This window comes from Bufo bufo, chromosome 1, assembly GCF_905171765.1.
Source record: "Bufo bufo chromosome 1, aBufBuf1.1, whole genome shotgun sequence".
NCBI classification, from domain to species: Eukaryota; Metazoa; Chordata; class Amphibia; order Anura; family Bufonidae; genus Bufo; species Bufo bufo.
The window spans coordinates 243,378,196-243,402,338 of NC_053389.1; positions in this window are offsets into that span (position 1 = coordinate 243,378,196).

Below are 24,143 nucleotides of genomic sequence, written 5' to 3' on the forward strand. Positions count from 1 at the left end.
GGGTATTTACATCCAAATCAGGTGAACGGTGAAGGAATTATAACAGTTTGCATATGTGCCTCCCACATGTTAAGGAACCAAAAGTAATGGGACAGAATAATAATCATAAATCAAACTTTCACTTTTTAATATTTGGTTGCAAATCCTTTGCAGTCAATTACAGCCTGAAGTCTGGAACGCATAGACATCACCAGACGCTGGGTTTCATCCCTGGTGATGCTCTGCCAGGGCTCTACTGCAACTGTCTTCAGTTCCTGCTTGTTCTTGGGACATTTTCCCTTCAGTTTTATCTTCAGCAAGTGAAATGCATGCTCAATCGGATTCAGGTCAGGTGATTGATTTGGCCATTGCATAACATTCCACTTTTTTCCCTTAAAAAAACTCTTTGGTTGCTTTTGCAGTATGCTTTGGGTCATTGTCCATCTGCACTGTGAAGCGCCGTCCAATGAGTTCTGAAGCATTTGGCTGAATATGAGCAGATAATAACACCCGAAACACTTCAGAATTCATCCTGCTGCTTTTGTCAGTAGTCACATCATCAATAAATACAAGAGAACCAGTTCCATTGGCCTCCATACATGCCCACGCCATGACACTACCACCACCATGCTTCACTGATGAGGTGGTATGCTTAGGATCATGAGCAGTTCCTTTCCTTCTACATACTCTTCTCTTCCATCACTCTGGTACAAGTTGATCTTGGTCTCATCTGTCCATAGGATGTTGTTCCAGAACTGTGAAGGCTTTTTTAGATTTTGTTTGGCAAACTCTAATCTGGCCTTCCTGTTTTTGAAGCTCACCTATGGTTTACATCTTGTGGTGAACCCTCTGTATTCACTCTGGTGAAGTCTTCTCTTGATTGTTAACTTTGACACTAGTGATGTCGCGAACATAAAATTTTCAGTTCGCGAACAGCGAACGAGAACTTCCGCAAATGTTCGCGAACTGGCGAACCGGGCGAACCGCCATAGACTTCAATAGACAGGCGAATTTTAAAACCCACAGGGACTCTTTCTGGCCACAATAGTGATGAGAAAGTTGTTTCAAGGGGTCTAACACCTGGACTGTGGCATGCCGGAGGGGGATCTATGGCAAAACTCCCATGGAAAATTACGTAGTGGACGCAGAGTCGGGTTTTAATCCATAAAGGGCATAAATCAACTAACATTCCTAAATTGTTTGGAATAACGTGCTTTAAAACATCCAGTGTGTGTATACGATCAGGTATGATGTTGTATCGATCAGGTAGTGTAAGGGTTACGCCCGCATCACAGACATTGACAGACCAAACTCCCCTTTTAATGCACCGCAAACAGTTCATTTGCACAACCGCAAAACTCCCCACTTGCACAAGGTTGGATACCAAGCTAGCCACGTCCCGGTGATGTCATTGAAGGTTTCTTCCTCCACCCAGCCACGTACAACACCAAGGGTCCCCGAAGGTCAATTGAATTGATTTTTCGAACGGGGAGATGGTTAAAAAAACGCTGGCTCCCTCCCCTTTGTTTTTATCCACGGTGACTGCGTCTGCGCCGTGCAATTTACTGTCACACCCGATATGAGTGGTATTTTCTGTAGTACTATTCTCATCAGTTTAATCCCTCTAACGTCCCCAATCTGGGTGCCATTTATTGAATAGATTTTTCGAACGGGGAGATGGTATCAGTGGTTGGCACTGGCAGTGGGCACACTACAGTCAGTAGAAGCGGGCCTGACACACACTGGCAGCAGGCAAGCAACTGAAATTACACTAAAGTGTAAAAATTAAATGCCTTATTTATCGGCAAGCTACTGTGCCACCCGGTATGAGTGGTTGGCACTGGCAGTGGGCACACTACAGTCAGTGGAAGAGGGCCTGACACACACTGGCAGCAGGCAAGCAACTGAATTTAGACTACTGTCTAAAATTAAATGCCTTATTTATCGGCAAGCTACTGTGCCACCCGGTATCAGTGGTTGGCACTGGCAGTGGGCACACTACAGTCAGTGGAAGCGGGCCTGACACACACTGGCAGCAGGCAAGCAACCTGAATTTAGACTACTGTCTAAAAATTAAATGCCTTATTTATCGGCAAGCTACTGTGCCACCCGGTATCAGTGGTTGCACTGGCAGTGGGCACACTACAGTCAGTTGAAGTCGGCCTGACACACACTAGCAGCAGGCAAGCAGCTGAAATTACACTAAAGTGTAAAAATTAAATGCCTTTTTTTATGCAAAGTCCTGTGCCAGCCGGTATGAGTGGTGGGCACTGGCAGTGGGCACACTACAGTCAGTGGAAGTCAGCCTGACACACACTGGCAGGCAACTAACCTTAGATTAAAGTGTAAAAATTAAGTGCCTATTTTTTAAGCAAAGTCCTGTGCCACTCGGATAACAGGGGTGGGCACTGGCAGTGGGCACACTACAGTCAGTTGAAGTCGGCCTGACACACACTAGCAGCAGGCAAGCAGCTGAAATTACATTAAAGTGTAAAAATTAAATGCCTTTTTTAAGCAAAGTCCTGTGCCAGCCGGTATGAGTGGTGGGCATGGCAGTGGGCACACTACAGTCAGTGGAAGTCAGCCTGACACACACTGGCAGGAACTAACCTTAGATTAAAGTGTAAAAATTAAGTGCCTTTTTTTAAGCAAAGTCCTGTGCCACTCGGTATGACAGGGGTGGGCACTGGCAGTGGGCACACTACAGTCAGTGGAAGTCAGCCTGACACACACTGGCAGGCAACTAACCTTAGATTAAAGTGTAAAAATTAAGTGCCTATTTTTTAAGCAAAGTCCTGTGCCACTCGGTATGACAGGGGTGGGCACTGGCAGTGGGCACACTACAGTCAGTTGAAGTCGGCCTGACACACACTAGCAGCAGGCAAGCAGCTGAAATTACATTAAAGTGTAAAAAATTAAATGCCTTTTTTAAGCAAAGTCCTGTGCCAGCCGGTATGAGTGGTGGGCACTGGCAGTGGGCACACTACAGTCAGTGGAAGTCAGCCTGACACACACTGGCAGGCAACTAACCTTAGATTAAAGTGTAAAAATTAAGTGCCTATTTTTTAAGCAAAGTCCTGTGCCACTCGGGATGACAGGGGTGGGCACTGGCAGTGGGCACACTACAGTCAGTTGAAGTCGGCCTGACACACACTGGCAGGCAACTAACCTTAGATTAAAGTGTAAAAATGAAGTGCCTTTTTTTTAAGCAAAGTCCTGTGCCACACGGGATGACAGGGGTGGGCACTGGCAGTGGGCACACTACAGTCAGTTGAAGTCGGCCTGACACACACTAGCAGCAGGCAAGCAGCTGAAATTACACTAAAGTGTAAAAATTAAATGCCTTTTTTATGCAAAGTCCTGTGCCAGCCGGTATGAGTGGTGGGCACTGGCAGTGGGCACACTACAGTCAGTGGAAGTCAGCCTGACACACACTGGCAGGCAACTAACCTTAGATTAAAGTGTAAAAATTAAGTGCCTATTTTTTAAGCAAAGTCCTGTGCCACTCGGTATGACAGGGGTGGGCACTGGCAGTGGGCACACTACAGTCAGTTGAAGTCGGCCTGACACACACTAGCAGCAGGCAAGCAGCTGAAATTACATTAAAGTGTAAAAATTAAATGCCTTTTTTAAGCAAAGTCCTGTGCCAGCCGGTATGAGTGGTGGGCACTGGCAGTGGGCACACTACAGTCAGTGGAAGTCAGCCTGACACACACTGGCAGGCAACTAACCTTAGATTAAAGTGTAAAAATTAAGTGCCTATTTTTTAAGCAAAGTCCTGTGCCACTCGGGATGACAGGGGTGGGCACTGGCAGTGGGCACACTACAGTCAGTTGAAGTCGGCCTGACACACACTGGCAGGCAACTACCTTAGATTAAAGTGTAAAAATGAAGTGCCTTTTTTTTAAGCAAAGTCCTGTGCCACACGGGATGACAGGGGTGGGCACTGGCAGTGGGCACACTACAGTCAGTTGAAGTCGGCCTGACACACACTAGCAGCAGGCAAGCAGCTGAAATTACACTAAAGTGTAAAAATTAAATGCCTTTTTTATGCAAAGTCCTGTGCCAGCCGGTATGAGTGGTGGGCACTGGCAGTGGGCACACTACAGTCAGTGGAAGTCAGCCTGACACACACTGGCAGGCAACTAACCTTAGATTAAAGTGTAAAAATTAAGTGCCTTTTTTTAAGCAAAGTCCTGTGCCACACGGAATGACAGGGGTGAGCACTGGCAGTGGGCACACTACAGTCTGTGGGCCTGCAGCTCCTCACACACAGGCAGGCCAGGCAACTGCAATATGTATATAAAGGAAAAAAAAAAAGCAGACTAATGTTGCAGCCCTAAAAAGGGCTTTTTGGGGTGCTGTCAGGACGCTGTCCTTACAGCAGAGATCAGATGAGTCTTTCAGGACTGGAGTGGACACTGAATTCACTAGCCTAGCTATCGATTTCCCAATTAAATCAGCAGCAGTTACAGTCTCCCTCCTCTCACTAAGACTGCAGCTTCAGAATGAATCTAAAATGGATGCTGTGCAGGAGGTGGGAGGGTCTGGGAGGGAGGGTATGCTGCTGATTGGCTGGAATGTGTCTGCTGACTGTGAGGTACAGGGTCAAAGTTTGCTCAATGATGATGTATAGGGGGCGGACCGAACATCGCATGTGTTCGCCCGGCAGAGGCGAACGCGAACAAGCTATGTTCGCCGGGAACTGTTCGCCGTCGGATAGTTCGGGCCATCTCTATTTGACACACATACACCTACCTCCTGGAGAGTGTTCTTGATCTGGCCAACTGTTGGGAAGGGTGTTTTCTTCACCAGGGACAGAATTCTTCAGCCATCCACCACAGTTGCTTTCCGTGGTCTTCCGGGTCTTTTGGTGTTGCTGAGCTCACCGGTGCGTTCCTTCTTTTTAAGAATGTTCCAAACAGTTGTTTTGGCCAGGCCTAATGTTTTTGCTATCTCTCTGATGGGTTTGTTTTGTTTTTTCAGCCTAATGATGGCTTGCTTCACTGATAGTGACAGCTCTTTGGATCTCATCTTGAGAGTTGACAGCAACAGATTCCAAATGCAAATAGCAGACTTGAAATGAACTCTGGACCTTTTATCTGCTCATTGTAATTGGGATAATGAGGGAATAACACACACCTGGCCATGGACCAGCTGAGAAGCCAATTGTCCCATTACTTTTGGTTCCTTAACAAGTGGGAGGCACATATGCAAACTGTTGTAATTCCTACATCGTTCACCTGATTTGGATGTAAATACCCTCAAATTAAAGCTGACAGTCCGCAGTTAAAGCACATCTTGTTTGTTTCTTTTCAAATCCATTGTGGTGGTGTATAGAGCCAAAAATGTTAGAATTGTGTCAATGTCCCAATATTTATGGACCTGACTATGTGGATAATACGGACTATCAGGTGGTTCTCATTGAGGGAGAGTCTCCGGTGAGAACTGGGACTTGTGAACCTGATGTTACAAATACCCTCATACATGAGGGAATGGTGGGCCGTAATTTCCCCTTATGCTTGGAGGTTTTAAGTAATGGAGACACTTCTGCAGAGAGTGACAAAACTCCTGAAGAACCTGTACCTGTCCCTTTAAATGATAATGTGAAGGAGCTGCACATTGAGAACAAGGGTGCAGATAAGGTGCAAAGTGATGGTACCATGTTTGCCGAAATGCATAATGGAAATGTGATGTCATGTGAAATATGTGATAATAATGACATGCCTTTTCCTTTGCAGGCTGTGATTGGGGAAAAAGCTCCCCCTGTTGGTAAACATGTGTCTGATATAAAAGTGTTGATAAATGTTGAATAAACACCGCTAGGAGACCCCATTGTAGACAATGTGGCGGGGCTAGAGTGTGTACCACACGTACCAGAGGTGGATGTGCAGTCTCCACAGGTTTCTATGATTAATAAAATATCCCAGGTGGGGATTGACTCATGGGTGCCCCTAAAGGTCAGTGTTAATAATGACACGAGCAGTATAAGTGGCATATGTGCCGTGACAGTTAGCAACTCAGAGAGTGAGGCTACCATGTCAAGACCCAGCAAAACTAAAGTGGTTACTAGTAGCAACCAGATGACAGTTATATCTGACGAGACGAGAGTTCAGTCGGGTGACAGCCTAGTGTCTGAAGCTCATATCCAGACAGTTGTAGATGACCTGACAGGACAGTACAGCTACAAACTTGAAGATGTTTTCGCTCGCTCTGCACAGTCCCTAGATACACTAAAGATGGGGCTAGCGGTTCTCGCAGAGCAACTGCAGGAATCTCCAGAGGAGTCACAGAAGAGATGAATGAACTGAAGGAACTAGAGTCACTAATAGAAGCGGAAATTCTCCAACTTCAAGAGGAACTTGCAGCTTCTGAGCGATCCAGACTTCATGCAGAGCAGGAAAGAGATGAGCTGGCTGATGAGGTTCTAAACAGCGCCTCAGAAAAATCTGCTCTCTTGGAGGAGAAAAGACATTTGAAAGCCAGGATGGCTCAACTTGATCAAGAGTTGCGTGATCGGATGGTAGACCTGGACCACCAGAAACAAATTGTGTCTAAATTGGAGAAGAACAGAAGATGTTGGACAAGCTCCTGGCTGAAGAGAAAACCACCTCGGCCAGATATGCGAAGAACGTGACCAAGTGGAGACTGATGCTCGAGAGAAGGCGACCAAGGCCTCTCCTTGGCCAGAGCTCTTGAAGTACTTGAGGAGCAAGATGAATTTGAGAGGCTGAACAGGCAATTCAGAGCAGAGATGGAAGATCTCATGAGCTCAAAAGATGTCGTCGGGAAGAACGTCTATGAGTTGGAGAAGTCTAAGCGTGCTCTCGAGCAGCAGATGAAAAATGAGAAACCTGAAGAGGAGAGTCCTCTGAAGGATGTCAAGAGGTCTAAGCCAGAGTCTGTTAGGAGGCGGTCTGGAGATGATGGCGCTGTAGTACCGCCCGAGGCAGAGAAGATGGAAGGTCTTTCTGCTTAACCCGTTGATGGGGCTGATGTGGATACAGAGGCCAAGAGTCTCATGGCAGTGTGTAACCAGGACCAGGTCGCAAAAGACGTCCCCTCCGCCTACAAGGTCTTCCAAGTAGCCAGCAGCCTGCTGGGGAAGAAATATGAGGAGATGGACAACCAGATCCTGTCTGGAGAACAGTGTCCTGGGTGAGCCTCTGGAGAAAGAGGAGAAGGACTTAAAAGGGCAAGTATATGATGCCGGGTCCAAGGAAACAAAGGCTAAAGAAGTTAAGGCTGAGGTGTTGAGGGATGTGAAGTCCTCAGGTGCTACAGAGACCGAAGGAGTGGCTACTGATGTGGAAAAAGCAACTAAAGAAGCAGAGGTCTCTGAAACTGCTGCCAAAGTGGGGGAAACCACAGCTGGGAAGATGGAAGATGTGCACCGGAGGCACTTTAAAAAAGCGTGCGGGGACAAGCCTGCTCTGCTGAAGGAGAAAGGGTCGAGACACAACCATGAACTGGAACCGTTCAGTCAAGAGTTGCAGCAGTCCAAGAAAGGACATGAGGAGCATGTACAGAAGCCCGAGAATCAAAAAAGAGAGCTTGCCGATCATATAAAAACATCTTCTGAGAGAAGTTCCAGAGGCCGAAGGCCAAATGTGGAGAGAAAAAGGAAGAAAAAGAAGAGGCCACGGGTGCGAAGGCGTAACATCCTCGCTCATGAAAGAGAGTACCTGCTCATGAGATGGGGAAGAAAGTACCATAGATATGATCTACTCCATAATAAACTCGTGTTCGTGACAAACCAAGCGCTGTTGTCCTGGCTCTGGCAGAATAAAGGGAAGACTGAAGGCCAGGTAGATGCCCTCTCACAAGCATCTGGGTTTGGTGCTAGTGTTCACCCCTACGGGCTTGAACAAAGGGGGGGGATATGTGAGGCAGTGACAGGCCTCACGGCTGCTAGGGGAGAGATATGGCAGGAGTTTCCATTTCTTCGCTGTCAATCAGCAGGTCAGAGGCCGCACCAGGTGGAACAATCAGTCTGGGATAAGAGCCCAGTCCAGACTGTTAGGAGGAGGAAGAGTCTGTGTGCAGCAGAGGCCTGGGAAGGCTCTGTACAAGTGGGCTCAGCCGAGCTGGCTGAGGGGCCACGGGGCTAGGTGTTAGCCTGAACTTTGGGGGACTCCACGAGGTCTTGGAATCGACGGTCGCTAGGCCAGAGTCAGGAGGACTTCTGGGCCACAATCCCCCAAAAGGTACTGGTCTATGTTCCAGCCTGGAAGTGCTGGATTGTTAGGCTGGGAAAAGCCGCATGTTCTTCCCGTGTGTGAACGGGGCTTTCAGTGAGGTAGGGAGTCCTCATGTTTAGTTAGAGCCCAGCCGGGCAGGTGTTTTATTTGTATTGTTTGTTTTGGTTTTGCTGAGGTGCCAAATAAAAGCAATGTTTGGCCCCTAACCCTGTGGTCGATGAAGATCATTGTGAGAATGACCCCCGAATAAGAGGCGATCCCTTACAGGATGTGTATGATGCCCTCCTTTATGTGTAACTAAGGGTGTATCGGAGTGACTCTTCCTTGTAATTTTTGGCAGCACTTGCACTTTATATACAAGAAAATATTCAGGAAATAATTTTTTCTATCAATTGTTCCTCTAAAATAGTTTTTTTTCCCCCCCTTGGTTTTGTGCGTATGATTGTCATTATGTAAAAGTGACATACTATTCGGACAACAGTTTCCAGCAGCGACCAGCGAGTCCAAGATGCATCCATACATTCTCCCTATGCTGTTACTGAACCATTTCGGTGGTGTTACCAACAATTTTTGACATTTTCTTATGAACCAGGCACCCTCCCCTCTTCAGAGCAGGGGGTACCTGGTTTAATGCTCGGGTTCTCCCATTGACTTCCATTATACTCGGGTGCTCGGTCGAGCACCCGAAAATCACGATGTGTTCGGCCCGAGCACCTGAGCACTACAGTGCTTGATCAACACTACTTCTAGGTAAATCTTCTTCTTTCACTAAAACTTTGTCACCAACTTGGACATTTCTTCTGGGTGTTTGCCATTTACTTCTTAGCATAAGATTGGCTAAGTACTCTTTTCTCCATCTATTCCAAAACTGTTCTGATAGATATTGAACTCTTCGCCATCTCCTTTTAGCATATAAATCCTCTTTGGTGAACTTGCCAGGTGGTGGCTGTATGTACCGGGTCCAAGGAAACAAAGGCTGAAGAAGTTAAGGCTTAGGGTCCATTCACACGTCCGAATTTCTGGCAAACGGAATTGCGGACCCATTCATCTCGATGCGTTCGCATTTCCGTTCCCGAAAAAAATTTAACATGTCCTATTCTTGTCCACAATTGCGGACAAGATTAGGCATATTCTATTATAGTGCCGGCAATGTGCGGTCCGCAAAATGCAGAACGCACATTGCCAGTGTCCATGTTTTGCGGATCCGCAGATCCGTAGATCCGCAAAACACACACTAATGTGTGAATGGACACTTAAGGTGAAGTAGATGGTTGGGATTTAAAGGGTCCAAACTTGTTGGATGGTTGATATTATCAACTGTAAGTGGACGACTCTTAACAATAGACATTACTTCATAGAATAGAGTCCTAAGTGAAGCATCATCTATTCTTCCGGCGTTCTTTTTCAACACTCAACTTAAAGGGGTATTCTCATCTTAATGATCACTGTTAAATCTGTTAATAATTTAACAGTGATCATTTTTCTAAATATATTTAATTAACTAATTCCCACCCCTTAGAAGAAAATAAACATATACTTACCTGACTGTTGTCTTCCGTCTCCCCTGGTTACGGCCACCGCTCTTCTCAGGAATCACGGTGGCCGCGCTTGCGCAGATGACTTCTCTTCTCCCGGCCGGCCACGCGCAGTCCCGAAAGCGCACGCCGAGGCCGCGCATGCGCTATGGTAATTTCTTCCTGGCCAGTATAGTATAATTGCCAGGAAGAAGTCACCAGGGTGCATGTGCGGCCTCGGCGTGCGCGTTCAGTCCAGCGCGTGGCCCGGCCGGGAGAAGACTTCAATCAAGATGGAGCCCACCCCCTGCGAGTGTCGAAACCAGGAAGTGGACAGCGCGCCGGGAGCGGGTAAGTATGAAACGGCGTGTTGATAATACCCCTTTAACACATTTCTTCCAGTTCTGATTTGTCTTTCCCAAACTCCTTCTGTATGGCTTACATGTGGAGCATTCATATGAAAATCACAATGTTGCTCTAACAAATACTCAGTTACTTTTTCTTTATTGATCTCTTTTAGAGCTTTAATCAATGCATTCTTTGCTCCAACAAAATTAGGTCAGATCTAAGCTCTCTGACAGTACCTCTAATCGCTATGAAACAGCGTTGATGAATGCGTCAGTTGACATATCCTCTAACATTTTCAGTGAATTGCTCTGGAGCTCAGACATGTAAATATTAGTCCATATCTCTTCTACTCCTTGTGGTTCGTTTGGTGATGAATGGGCCAAAACAATCTACTGTATAGTGAAAGTAGTGTTATTAAATAAAGGTATAAATAGGCGGAGTCATCAATAGACGGCCCCTCCTATTTATGAATATTAATTATTGATATTTGCACAAATATTGGTGATTAATATTCCCCCTTTACAGGACACTACACTATTATTGCATATTTTGTTGCACACTTTAGGTATAAACACAAACAGAACCTGAAAGAGTTAAACTTGATGGGGATCTATCAATAGAAGTCCACCTGGAGAGATGGGAAATTGTACCCATTGGTTCAAACGTAAAGTGGAAATAACTGCTTCATTTTTAAGTATGAATTTAGATTGGAATGGAGATATATATGACATACAAAATATGGGTAGGAATTCTGAACCAAGAGCCCTTGAAAAAAGCCATTTAGGCAAAACCGGTCGGACATGAGCTGGACTTGTGTGTGTTTATCAAAGGCTTTTAGGGTGTATTCACACGCCCGCAATTGTTTTGCGGTCCGTAAATTGCGGATCTGCAAAACACGAACACCGGCCATGTGCGTTTCGCATTTTTCGGACCACACATGGCCGGCACTATGATAGAAGTGCCTATTCTTGTCCGTGGCTGCGGACAAGAATAGGACATGCTCTATTTTTTTGCGGGGCCACGGAACGTTAGTGCCGATGCGGACAGCACACGGTGTGCTGATTTACGTATTCCTGCATTTCTGCTTTAGAAAATATAATATTATGGAAATCTGAGTATCCGGTGTTGATGACAGCACTTATACAGGTGTAATCTGAAATTTACTAAACAGTCTAAAACTAAATTGAAAATCGACTGCTCGTCAGCGGAGGAGAGAGTGCTGCATGCAGCTATAACCTCCAAAGATGGGGAGGAGGGATCTCTAATGCAGCGTCCCACTACGTGTGTGTGGGCACTGCTCAAAAGCACTTTTTTCCTTGACAATTGCACTGTGTTGTATTATGGTACTTTGTATTGATGTATCTGCAAAATCCCTGTTACCAGGCAGATTAGGTGTAATTTATACATCCCACCACTAGATGGGGATAAAGTTCAGGTCTTATATATATACCTAGGTCAGGCCTAGTGAGACAGATTAGTTGGGACCAGCAGATCTGAGGAAGTCAGATTAGATTAGTGGGAGAGAATGCAGAGTGAAGACTCCATGACACAAATTAGTGAGTGGAGCCAACTTCGCTAGGAGGTGATACTAAGATGTGAGGCGCAGAAGAGTATTGGACTATAGACTTGCATCCCTGACCAGTAGGAGAGAGTTTGCCTCCCTGGAATAGAAGCAAGCTTCCTAAGGAATCATCGGTGATAAGAGCCATTATTGAGGGCCACAGACACCTTTGCATGGTGGAGGACTTATAGCTTCTGGCAGCCACACCATACTTCTGAGAGACAGATGAGTTTCCCTGTCCAAATGTTCAGCTTGTAGGGAAAGGACAAGGAATAGGACTGAGCACATCTACAGGAACAAGGTACACCTAACCCACAGCTCCAAGTAAAACCTGAAAAGCCTAGAAACAGTGGATTTGCAGAATCAACTCTGTTAATATGAAGAGACTGCATTTTTGTACTGCTGCAACCAAAGTCATCCACAGTAAAAGTTGTGAGTTGCATCTTACCACTGTCTACCTCATTATTACTACCTATGGTTGTACCACCATTAACGGTACTGGCATCACAACAAAACATCAAGGGACTCAAACCGCAACAAGCACCCTAAGCACCCCTAACATCAAGGGCACCTCAACCACCATCTTGGCTGATGCTTCCCTACACAGAGTGTGGCCCGGAGGATTTTGTGCTGTCCACCTCAACACTGTGCTGCCAGCCCAGGAGGCTTTCTGCTAACCGTGAGTAAACTGATGAACTGTGTGTTATTACTTGGGCCCTCAACGGTCACTGTGCACCTCACGTGTTGCCCCTGCGCTACTGGCTGGGCTGCACTAATGCCATGCTCGTCCCTATACTGAATCATTGTTTGCCGGCAGCAGAGGTTGTTTACACAGAATGATCTGCCGCTGGCAAATGATAATTTTTGTGACCGCGTGAATGAGCTATTACCCAATGAACGAGCATTTCACTAGTTCATCAGGTAATCAATGGCACCATTACACCACTAGATACTCTCTAACGAGTATTCCTATGAATGCTCGTTATCGATTATCTGCGGGATTCACGGCCTATGTAAAGAGCCTTTTAGTGAAAAAAGTGATATACGGTACATTATTCAAACATCTGTAAATCTGTAATAGACCTAGTTAGATAATATAGATAGATACAGTAGATAGATAGATAGATACAGTAGATATATATATATAGATAGATAGATAGATATGAGGTAGGTAGATATGAGATAGATAGATAGATAGATAGATAATAGACAGATAGGTAATGTATTAGTATTAGGTCTGTACAGTTGTTCAGAAGCATCGCTTATAGGCAAGAAACTGGTAGAGTATCTCAATATTATATAACCATAAGCTAGGTGTGTCTCATAGTCTGTGAGGGTGACCCATAATGTGCATTTGTACAAGGGTCTAAACTTTACTAAACAGTCTGTAATCTAAATCTAGAAGTAATAAGAAACCTAGTATGGTACCTTCTGGGCATGAATAAAAAATTTTAGTTTTTTTTTCCATTTAATGCCTGAATTAATAAGTGTGGACAAGTACATGAATGATCTGGTGTCATCTTCTAAAGGGAGATATCAATACTATTAGCATTAATTAGGAGCTTAGGGTCTGAATTTGCCAGATAACTTAAATCTATCCATGTTTAAAAGGATAAAAACTCTGCACTGTTGACAAACCGGCTGACTCAGTCCCCTGCGGGAATATAGAGGATAACAAGGGTATTAAATATTTACCATCCATTACATGCACATCAATTATGGAGCACAGAGACCTTAAAAGGTGCATAAGTACATAACCTGCATCGTAAGGAGCTTCAAATACAAAACACTTACTGCCAAACTGAAGGGAACTATAGCAGGGATATAACAGGAGATTTATTCACTGCACTGACTCAAATTTTACAAACTTACTGATTTGAACACTTCTCGCGCCTGAAAATTATGGAATATGTTAGCTAAAGGGGTTATGCCATGATTAAAGTTCGTACCGAACTTTAGGTTTTTCGGCACCCGGATCCGAACCCGAACATTTACGTAAAAGTTCGGGTTCGTGTTCGATGTTCGGCAATTTTTATGGCACTTTTTGAAAGGCTGCAAATCCAATCAACCGAAGTTTAGGTTTTTCGGCACCCGGACCCGAACCCGAACATTTACGCAAAAGTTCGGGTTCAGGTTCGGTGTTCGGCGATTTTTATGGCACTTTTTGAAAGGCTGCAAAGCCAATCAACAAGCATCATACTACTTGCCCCAAAAGGCCATCACAGCCATGCCTACTATTGGCATGGCTGTGATTGGCCAACTGCAGCATGTGACCCAGCCTATATTTAAGCTGGAGTCACGTAGCGCTGCCCGTCACTCTGCTCGGATTAGTGTAGGGAGAGGCTGCAGCTGCTGTGAGGGAGAGATCAGGGAGCGATCTTATAAAGAACTGGTTTATGTACTCAGCAATCTACAGAAAAAGTGTTTTGTGGGTGTAGTGCACAATTTTTTTAAGCCTGCCCTGAGCCAACTACTGCTGAAAACAAACTTTTTTTTCTTCATTTCATCAATACCTGATCGGCAGCCATTTTATGCAATGATAGTGCACCAGCATAGGCTATCTGCAAGTCCAGAAATACAGCTTTGGCATACTGGGGTGAAAAACCCCTCTAATATACTGCACATCTGGGATTAGACAAGCATAAGTGACTGTCACATTTAGGACAGAAATACAGCATTTTGGTTAGGGTGAAAAAACCCTCTCATATACTGCACATCTGTGATTACACGTGCATAAGTGATTGTCACATTAAGGCCAGAAATCCTGCTTTGGCATACTGGGGTGAAAAAAAAACCTCTGATATACTGCACATCTCTGATTACACGTGCATAAGTGATTGTCACATTAAGGCCAGAAATACAGCTTTTTTCTTACTGGGGTGAAAAAACCCTCTGATATACTGCACATCTGTGATTACACTTGCATAAGTCACTGTCACATTTAGGACAGAAATACAGCTTTTTGGTTAGGAGGAAAAAACCCTCTGATATACTGCACATCTGTGATTACACGTGCATAAGTCACTGTCACATTAAGGCCAGAAATCCTGCTTTGTCATACTGGGGTGAAAAAAACCCTCTGATATACTGCACATCTCTGATTACACGTGCATAAGTGATTGTCACATTAGGCCAGAAATACGCCTTTTTGGTTACTGGGGTGAAAAAAGCCTCTAATATATTGCACATCTGGGACTACACGTGCATAAGTGAGTGTCACATTTAGGCCAGAAATACGCCTTTTTGGTTACTGGGGTGAAAAAAGCCTCTGATATACTGCACATCTGGGATAAGACGTGCATAAGTGAGTGTCACATTTAGGCCACAAATACCGCTGTCATATAGAGTTTTAAAAAATAAATTGAGTGCAATACCCTACATCAGGGTTTTTATTGGCGGTTAATTTTTTTTTAACAGACTTAACCACTTTTTACTTTGCTTTGTAAACGCTAACTATGAGGCAAACATCTAATAAGGGACGCGGTCATGGTGGTGGTGGTGTTGGTGGTGGTGTTGGTGAGCCTCTGGTGCAGGGAGAGGACGTGGCCGTTCTGCCACAGCTACACGTCCTACTGAACCTACTACCTCAGGTCCCAGTAGCCGCCAGAATCTACAGCGATATTTGGTCGGGCCTAATGTCGTTCTAAGGATGGTAAGGCCTGAGCAAGTACAGGCACTAGTCAATTGGGTGGCCGACAGTGGATCCAGCACGTTCACATTATCTCCCACCCAGTCTTCTGCAGAAAGCGCACAGGTGGCACCTGAAACCCATGCCCATCAGTCTGTCACATCACCCCCGTGCATATCGGGGAACCTGTCTGAGCCTCAAGTCATGTAGCAGTCTCTTATGCTGTTTGAAGACTCTGCTGGCAGGGTTTCCCAAGGGCATCCACCTAGCCCTTCCCCAGGGGTGGAGGACATAGAATGCACTGACGCACAACCACTTATGTTTCCTGATGAGGACATGGGAATACCACCTCAACATGTCTCTGATGATGATGAAACACAGGTGCCAACTGCTGCGTCTTTCTGCAGTGTGCAGACCGAAAAGGAGGTCAGGGAGGAAGACTGGGTAGAAGACGATGCAGGGGACGATGAGGTCCTAGACCCCACATGGAATGAAGGTCGTGCCACTGACTTTCAGAGTTCGGAGGAAGAGGCAGTGGTGAGACCGAGCCAACAGCGTAGCAAAAGCGGAAGCAGGGTGCAAAAGCAGAGCAGCCGTCCTAAAACAGTTCGCCTGCTACTGGCCACCGTCACCAGGGACCGAGCACACAAAAGGCAGCTTCAAGGAGTTCCCTGGCATGGCACTTCTTCACACAATGTGCTGACGACAAGACCCGAGTGGTTTGCACGCTGTGCCATCAGAACCTGAAGCGAGGCATTAACGTTCTCAACCTTAGCACAACCTGCATGACAAGGCATCTACATGCGAGACACGGGCTGCAGTGGAGTAAGCACCTTCAAAACCAAGAAAGGGCTCCCTCTTCTGCTGCTGCCTCGGCCTCCTCCTCCGCCTCTGGAGGAACGTTGGCACCTGCCGCCCAGCAAACAGAGGATGTGCCACCAACAACACCACCTCCGTCACCAAGCATCTCCACCATGTCACACGGAAGCGTTTAGCTCTCCATCTCACAAACCTTTGAGAGAAAGCGTAAATTCCCACCTAGCCACCCTCGATCCCTGGCCCTGAATGCCAGCATTTCTAAACTGCTGGCTTTTGAAATGCTGTCATTCAGGCTGGTGGAGACGAACAGCTTCAAACAGCTCATGTCACTTTCTGTCCCACAGTACGTCGTTCCCAGCCGCCACTACTTCTCCAGGAGAGCCGTGCCCTCCCTGCACAACCAAGTATCAGATAAAATCAAGTGTGCACTGTTCAACGCCATCTGTGGCAAGGTCCACCTAACCACAGATACGTGGACCAGTAAGCATGGCCAGGGACGCTATATCTCCCTAACTGTACACTGGGTAAATGTAGTGGCGGCTGGGCCCCAGGCAGAGAGCTGTTTGGCGCACGTCCTTCCGCCGCCAAGGATCGCAGGGCATCATTCTTTGCCTCCTGTTGCCTCCTATTCCTACTCAGCTTCCTCCTCCTCTTCTTCCACCTCCTCATCCAGTCAGCGACAGACCTTCACCACCAACTTCAGCACAGCCAGAGCTAAACGTCAGCAGGCCGTTCTGAAACTGATGTGTTTGGGGGACAGGCCCCACACTGCGCAGGAGTTGTGGCGGGATATAGAACAACAGACCGACGAGTGGTTGCTGCCGGTGAGCCTCAAGCCCGGCCTGGTGGTGTGCGATAATGGGCGAAATCTCGTTGCAGCTCTGGGACTAGCCGGTTTGACGCACATCCCTTGCCTGGCGCATGTGCTGAATTTGGTGGTGCAGAAATTCATTCACAACTACCCCGACATGTCTGGGCTGGTGCATAAAGTGCGGGCCGTCTGTGCGCGCTTTCGGCGTTCTCACCCTGCTGCTGCTCGCCTGTCAGCGCTGCAGCGTAACTTCGGCCTTCCCGCTCACCGCCTCATATGCGACGTGCCCACCAGGTGGAACTCCACCTTGCACATGCTGGAGAGACTGTGCGAGCAGCAGCAGGCCATAGTGGAGTTTCAGCTGCAGCACGCACGGGTTAATCGCACTGCGGAACAGCACCACATCACCACCAATGACTGGGCCTCCATGCGAGACCTGTGTGCCCTGTTGCGCTGTTTCGAGTACTCCACCAACATGGCCAGTGGCGATGACGCAGTTATCAGCGTTACAATACCACTTCTGTCTCCTTGAGAAAACACTGGAAGAGGATGTGGTCCAGGACGAGGAGGAGGAAGAGGGGTCATCTCTAACACTTTCAGGCCAGTCTTTTAGAAGTGGCTCAGAAAGAGGATTTTTGCAACAGCAGAGGCCAGGTACAAATTTGGCCAGCCAGGGCCCACTAATGGGGGACGAGGAGGAGGAGGATGGGGATGAAGCATGTTCACAGCGAAGTGGCATCCAACGCAGCTCAGGCCCATCACTGGTGCGTGGCTGGGGGGATATGGAGGATGCCGACGATACGCCTTCCACAGAGGACAGCTTGTCCTTACCTCTGGGTAGCGTGGCACACATGAGCGATTACATGCTGCAGTGCCTGCGCAATGACTGCAGAGTTGCCCACATTTTAACGTGTGCTGACTACTGGGTGGCCACCCTGCTGGATCCCCGTTACAAAGACAATGTGCCCTCCTTAATTCCCTCACTGGAGCATGATCGGAAGATGCGCGACTACAGGCACACGCTGGTAGATACGCTCCTGAAAGCATTCCCGACTGACGCCGGGGGACAAGTGGAAGCACAAGGCGAAAGGCAGGGGAGGAGGAAGAGGTTGCCAACGCAGCTGTGTCAGCGCCAGCACCTCAGAAGGGCAGGGTTAGCATGGCCGACATGTGGAAAAGCTTTGTCACCTCGCCGCAACAACCAGCCCCAACTGCTGATATGGAGCGTGTTAGCAGGAGGCAGCATTTGAACAACATGGTGGAAAAGTACCTGTGCACACGACTACACGTACTGACTGATGGTTCTGCCCCATTCAACTTCTGGGTCTCCAAATTGTCCACATGGCCAGAGCTTGCCCTGTATGCCATGGAGGTGCTGGCCTGCCCTGCAGCCAGTGTACTCTCTGAACGTGTATTTAGCACGGCAGGAGGCGTCATTACAGACAGACGCAGCCGCCTGTCCACAGCCAACGTGGACAAGCTCACGTTCATTAAAATGAACCAGGCTTGGGTCCCACAAGACTTGTCTGTACCTTGTGCAGAATAGACATTTATACCACTATAAAACATACATTCTTGTACGCAAGTCAAGTGCAATGATTCTTTGTTTTATTTTTTTTTTATTTGTCCCAATATTTTGGGGGCTACCTACCCAATAAAAAAAACATTGTTGGCTACCTGTTCCTCCTCTATTGCTGCCTCCACCTACAACACCACATTCACCGCCTCCTCAACCTCCGACTCTATATCCACCTCCTTCTCTGAGTTGCAGGTTAATAATTTGTAATTTTTAGTTATTTTATTTCATTTTAAGTTATTTCCCTATCCACATTTGTTTGCAGAGCAGTTGCCATGCTCTTAAGCTCATTTTACTGCCTTTTACATCCCTCTAGCCTTTTCAAGGACTATTTTAGAGCCATTTTAATTTTAAAAAGTGGCAATTTTAGTGCCCTAAATTGAAAAAAATCTTATTTTCAATTGTCAGGTGACATTTTTTTCCATTTTTGGCGTATACAAACCCCTGCTGTGCCTGGGTGACAGGGGCCTAAATCTCTCAAAATCCTCTGTTGTATTGCTGGGTGACATGAACCCCATTTTTCCGTGAATGAACCCAAGGGTGACAGGGGCCTAAATCTCTCAAAATCCTCTGTTGTATTGCTGGGTGACATGTACCCCCTTTTGTCGAGAATGAACCCCTGTTGTGCCTAGGTGACAGGGGCCTAAATCTCTCAAAATCATCTGTTCTATTGCTGGGTGACAAGAACCCGCTTTTGCCGTGAATTAACCCCTGCTGTGCCTGGGTGACAGGGGCCTAAATCTCTCAAAATCCTCTTTTCTATTGCTGGCTGACATGAACACCCTTTTACCGGGAATGAACCCCTGCTCTGCATTGCTGACAGGGGCCTAAATCTCTCAAAATCCTCTGTTGTATTGCTGGGTGACATGAACCCCCTTTTGCCGTAAATAAACCGCTGCTGTGTCTGGGTGACAGGTGCAGCGTACTCAAGTTAGGTGTAGAAATGTTCCTGGGTGTTGTAGTGCAATAGACACTAACCTGAGACGGCTGACTCTCTGCAAGGGCAGGTGATGATGAGAAATGTTCGTGACGCCAGTGCCAATTAAACGGTGGCACGCCGTTTGCTGATAGCAGGAATAACTGAGGAACCACGTGATGTTAAAACAGAATTCAAACTTTAGTAGTCATCATTTAGGGACATTGACGGAAGCGCAGTTCCTTTGAAGACAGTTGATTTTCAATACAGTTGATGCAGGCAATATATATGTATATAGCAAGGTAACTTTAGAGTGTTAAACACAGGACTTGCAGTACAGGCAGCTTGCACTCTATTCCTGACTGATCCTGGAACATAGAAACTCTTCTCCAAGGTCCAATGCCCTAGCTCTGGCTTATATCCTTGGTTTTATAATGATCAAGTACCTCCTCTGTTATCTTTAGTACCTCTTGCTTTTCTTGACTTGCCTCTGTCTCTCTCAGCACAGACTCTGGAAACTTCTGAACTCCCTTCCTGGCTAGGCCCTAGCCTATTTATACTGAACTGGGGGGCTCCCTCTGCTGGCTGGAATAAAGATTGCCTGCACCAGGCCTAACTGGCTTAAAGGGAAACACACATTACATTCTAGCAGTGTCGGGTAACCTACCCGTATGCTGCACACCCCCAGACTTTAACGTGAGTAAGGCCTCGTACTCACACACCTTCCTGAACCGGCATAACATGGTACATAACATATGCATTCCATTATAAATACAATAAATAATTACTTAACATTTGTAACTCAATGAACAAATGACACAAGGGAAAGGGGCGTCTTCTTGCTTCTTAGGCACGGCCGCTGACCTGGCACAGCGGACTTAGGGTGAACCAGGTTAGTCCATTGTCTTTGGTGACAGTATAATAACAGAACTACCCAGGAGTTTCTTGTGGGTGTATCACAGGCAAGGGCTCACGTGGGGGAGTCCATTCTTGCGCACAAATGTCCAGCAAGGCATTACCAGTAGCAACTGTTTGGGAGGAGACACCACCAGAATAGTCAAAGTCTCCTAAACGGACTGGCGGGCGTCCCCTGGTCATCCGGGTGGACCTTCTCAACACAGGGGTCTCCTCTTCCCTTAGCAACGAGGTAGAAGAGAGAGGAGCAACAGGAGGGTCTCCATCAGTGAGACCTTGGTCAGGAACAACAGGAACAACAATATCCACTACAGGGGGAACTGGATCCGGGGCATCTCGAACCGGCTCTTCTGGAGGTGAAGATACAGTAGGTGCTGGAGCGGGCACCAACAAGTTCAGCCACAGTGTCAGAAGCCAATGCATGGGATCAGCGTCATATCTTAGATTACTGACAGCCTGCATAGGATCCTCGGGCTGTATTGCTGACTCTGACACAGGATATTCAGATCCAGAACTCTCGGCACTGGGTTCTGGTGTCAGGCAGAGCTTTAACCGGTTTCGGTGTACAATTTGGGATCCCTTGCCTTCCCGGGTGATCTCATAAGTGTGAGTTCCAACATTTGGGATTGCAGTGACAACATAGGGACTTCGCTCCCATTTACTGTCCAGTTTACTGGTACGGCGGTTATTCTTTAACCATACCACGGCCCCTATTGTCAAGGGTTCTGCATGGGCTGCTTGATCATAGTCTCTCTGCTGTCGGTCCCTAGCATAGTCCATACGTTCCTGAACAATGGCTTTGGCTGTATTCAATCGCCTTTGATGTTCAGCAACCCAGTCGGTGTTAGGTAATGGGTTAATGCAATCAGGTACGTGTATGTCCAATGAATGATCAGCAGGCAATGTCCCTTGGCGCCCAAACATCAAGTAAAAAGGGGTATACCCGGTGGAACAATGTATGGTATGATTGTATGTGAACATGAGCTGTGGCAACAGATTAGGCCAATCTCCTCTGGTTTCAGGAGGCACGGCCCTCAGCATCTCTATCAAGGTCTGATTCATTTTTTCACATAATCCATTACCTTGAGGATGGTAGGCCGTTGTCCGGATCTTCTTACAGTTGTGTAAGCGGCACAGTTCATGGAACAGATGGGACTCAAAAGCAGGTCCTTGATCGGTGAGGATCTTTTCTGGACATCCGTAGGGCAGGAGGAAGTGCTTCCAGAACAGTTCGGCTGTAGTCTTGGCTGTCTGGTCTCTCACAGGCACCGCTACAACAAACTTAGTGAAATGGTCAATAATAGTCATGGCATAAGTATACCCTGAGCGACTAGGCTCCAGTTTCACATGGTCAATGGCGACAAGTTCAAGAGGACGAGTACTTACAATGGGTCTCAGTGGTGCCCGCTGATCATGGTGCTCACTTCGTTTTAAGGCACAGGCTACACACTCCCGACACCACTTCTCCATGTCTTCTCTCATGCCCACCCAGTGAAACCGCTGGCGGATAGTAGCCTCAGTCTTTTGGACCCCAAAGTGACCGGATTGATTGTGGTACATCTCCAACACCATACCTGCATCTCGTCGGGGTATGAGAATCTGGTGTACTCTCTCGTTGGACACTGGGTCTAGGCTTCTCCGTAGCAATAGGCCCTTTTGTATGAAGAGTTGATGGCGCTGTCTCCACAGTTTGATGAGCTCAGGATCTGCACTCTTACGCCGAATCCTCTCAGGGGCTCTGCCACTAGTAATGAAGTCCAACAACTCACCCAGCACTCTACTTTCAGACTGTAGTTTCACCCACCTTTCTTCTTTAGGTTCAGGCCTACTGGAGGGTGAAGGAACTGCAGCTCTGTCATTGGTAGCTCGAGCCTGATCCTGTTGAGCAAATTTGTTATAGAAGGCCGGCATCTCTACATCTTCCCAAGCATCTCGCACATCATCAGGAGCTGTCTCTGTGGGAAGCCTGGATAAAGCATCAGCATTATCGTTAGTGCGTCCAGCACGATACTTTACAGAGAAATCATAGTTGGCGAGGCGAGAGGCCCATCTCTGCTCCAAGGCCCCCAATTTAGCTGTATTTAGATGTGCCAGAGGGTTATTGTCAGTGAATGCAATGAACGGGGTGGCGGCTAGATAATCCTTGAATTTTTCTGTCACTGCCCACACTAATGCCAGGAACTCTAGTTTGAAGGAACTATAATTCTGGTCATTTTTCTCAGCTCCTTTCAGGGAGCGGCTTGCATATGCTATCACTCTCTCTTTTCCCTCTTGGATTTGGGCTAACACAGCTCCCAGGCCTCGCTTGCTAGCATCAGTATACAGATGGAAGGGCTTGCTGTAGTCTGGATAACCTAACACAGGAGGCTCGGTCAGTTTCTTTTTTAGCAATTGGAACGCTATCTCTCTTTCCTCATTCCCCTCAATGGGCACCGGAGTTCAAGGGCTTTTCTTGGGTTGCCCCCTCAAGAGCTCCTGGATAGGATCAGCTATTTGAGCAAAATGGGGGATATAACGTCTATAGTAGCCGGCAAAACCAAGGAAACCCCTCACTTCCTTGACGGTAGTAGGAACCGGCCAATTACGGACAGCCGCTAGCTTATCAGGGTCAGGTTGCACGCCCTCTCCGCTGACCACATGCCCCAGGTATCTTACTGCAGGTTTGAGCAGGTGACACTTGGATGGCTTTACCTTCAAGCCATATTTGATAAGGATTTCAAATACTTCTGCCAAATGTTTCGGATGGTCTTCATATGTTTTTGAGTACACAATGACGTCATCTAGATACAGCAGCACTGTTTCGAAGTTTTTGTGACCCAAACACCGTTCCATTAGTCTCTGGAAAGTTCCTGGGGCATTACATAGCCCGAACGGCATACAATTGAATTCGAACAGGCCCATGGGAGTAGTGAAAGCAGTCTTTTCCCTATCTGCAGGGGCCATGGGTACTTGCCAGTAGCCACTGGTCAAGTCCAATGTGGAGAAATAGGCAGAGGAGCCCAGAGCAGTTAGTGACTCCTCAATGCGGGGCAGTGGGTATGCATCTTTGTGGGTTATCTGATTAATTTTCCTATAATCCACACAGAAACGGATACCACCGTCCTTCTTCTTTACAAGGACCAGGGGTGCAGCCCACGGACTACGGCTGTCCCGGATTACATTAGAGTCTTTTATCTCTTGGATCATTTCTTTTACAGTCTGATATGAAGTAGGTGGTAAAGGTCTGTATCTCTCCTTGATAGGAGGATGAGAGCCAGTAGGTATGGTGTGTTGTATGGCACTCACCTCTCCGTAATCAGTAGCATGCTTACTGAAGGCCTGGTGGTACTCTTTGACAAGCTGTATAATCCCTTCTTGTTGTTGTTGGGGGGTAGTCTCGTCCCCCACATGGAGCTCTTCCCACCAGGGCACTTGTGGCTGGGTCACCGACGGACGTCCGCTGACGGCAGTTGGTGGCTTTTCTGTCACTGGAAGACGAATGACGTCTTGGAAGGACACCTGGGACAGCTGGGCAACACGGCAATGCTTAGTAAGCGCAACAGGATGATCACTCAGGTTAATCAGACGGACAGGTACTTTACCTTGGTAGACGGTCACCAGGCACTTGGCAGCTCTCACATAAGGGTAATCCTCCATCTGGATTGGTTCTACCAGGGCTGGATAATCTCGGCCTTGGACTCCCAGGACAGCACGACACCATAAAAGAGTTTGAGAATTAGGAGGCAAAGTCACAGGCTTAATATCACTAATCCTGGCAGTACAAATTTCTCCTTTCCCATTAGCAAACCTCTGCTGGGCACTTAACACAGTAATAGTCTTTTGAATCACCCTCTTGGATGCAGAGGAAGCAGTGGGCAAAGTCTGGTGTAATACGG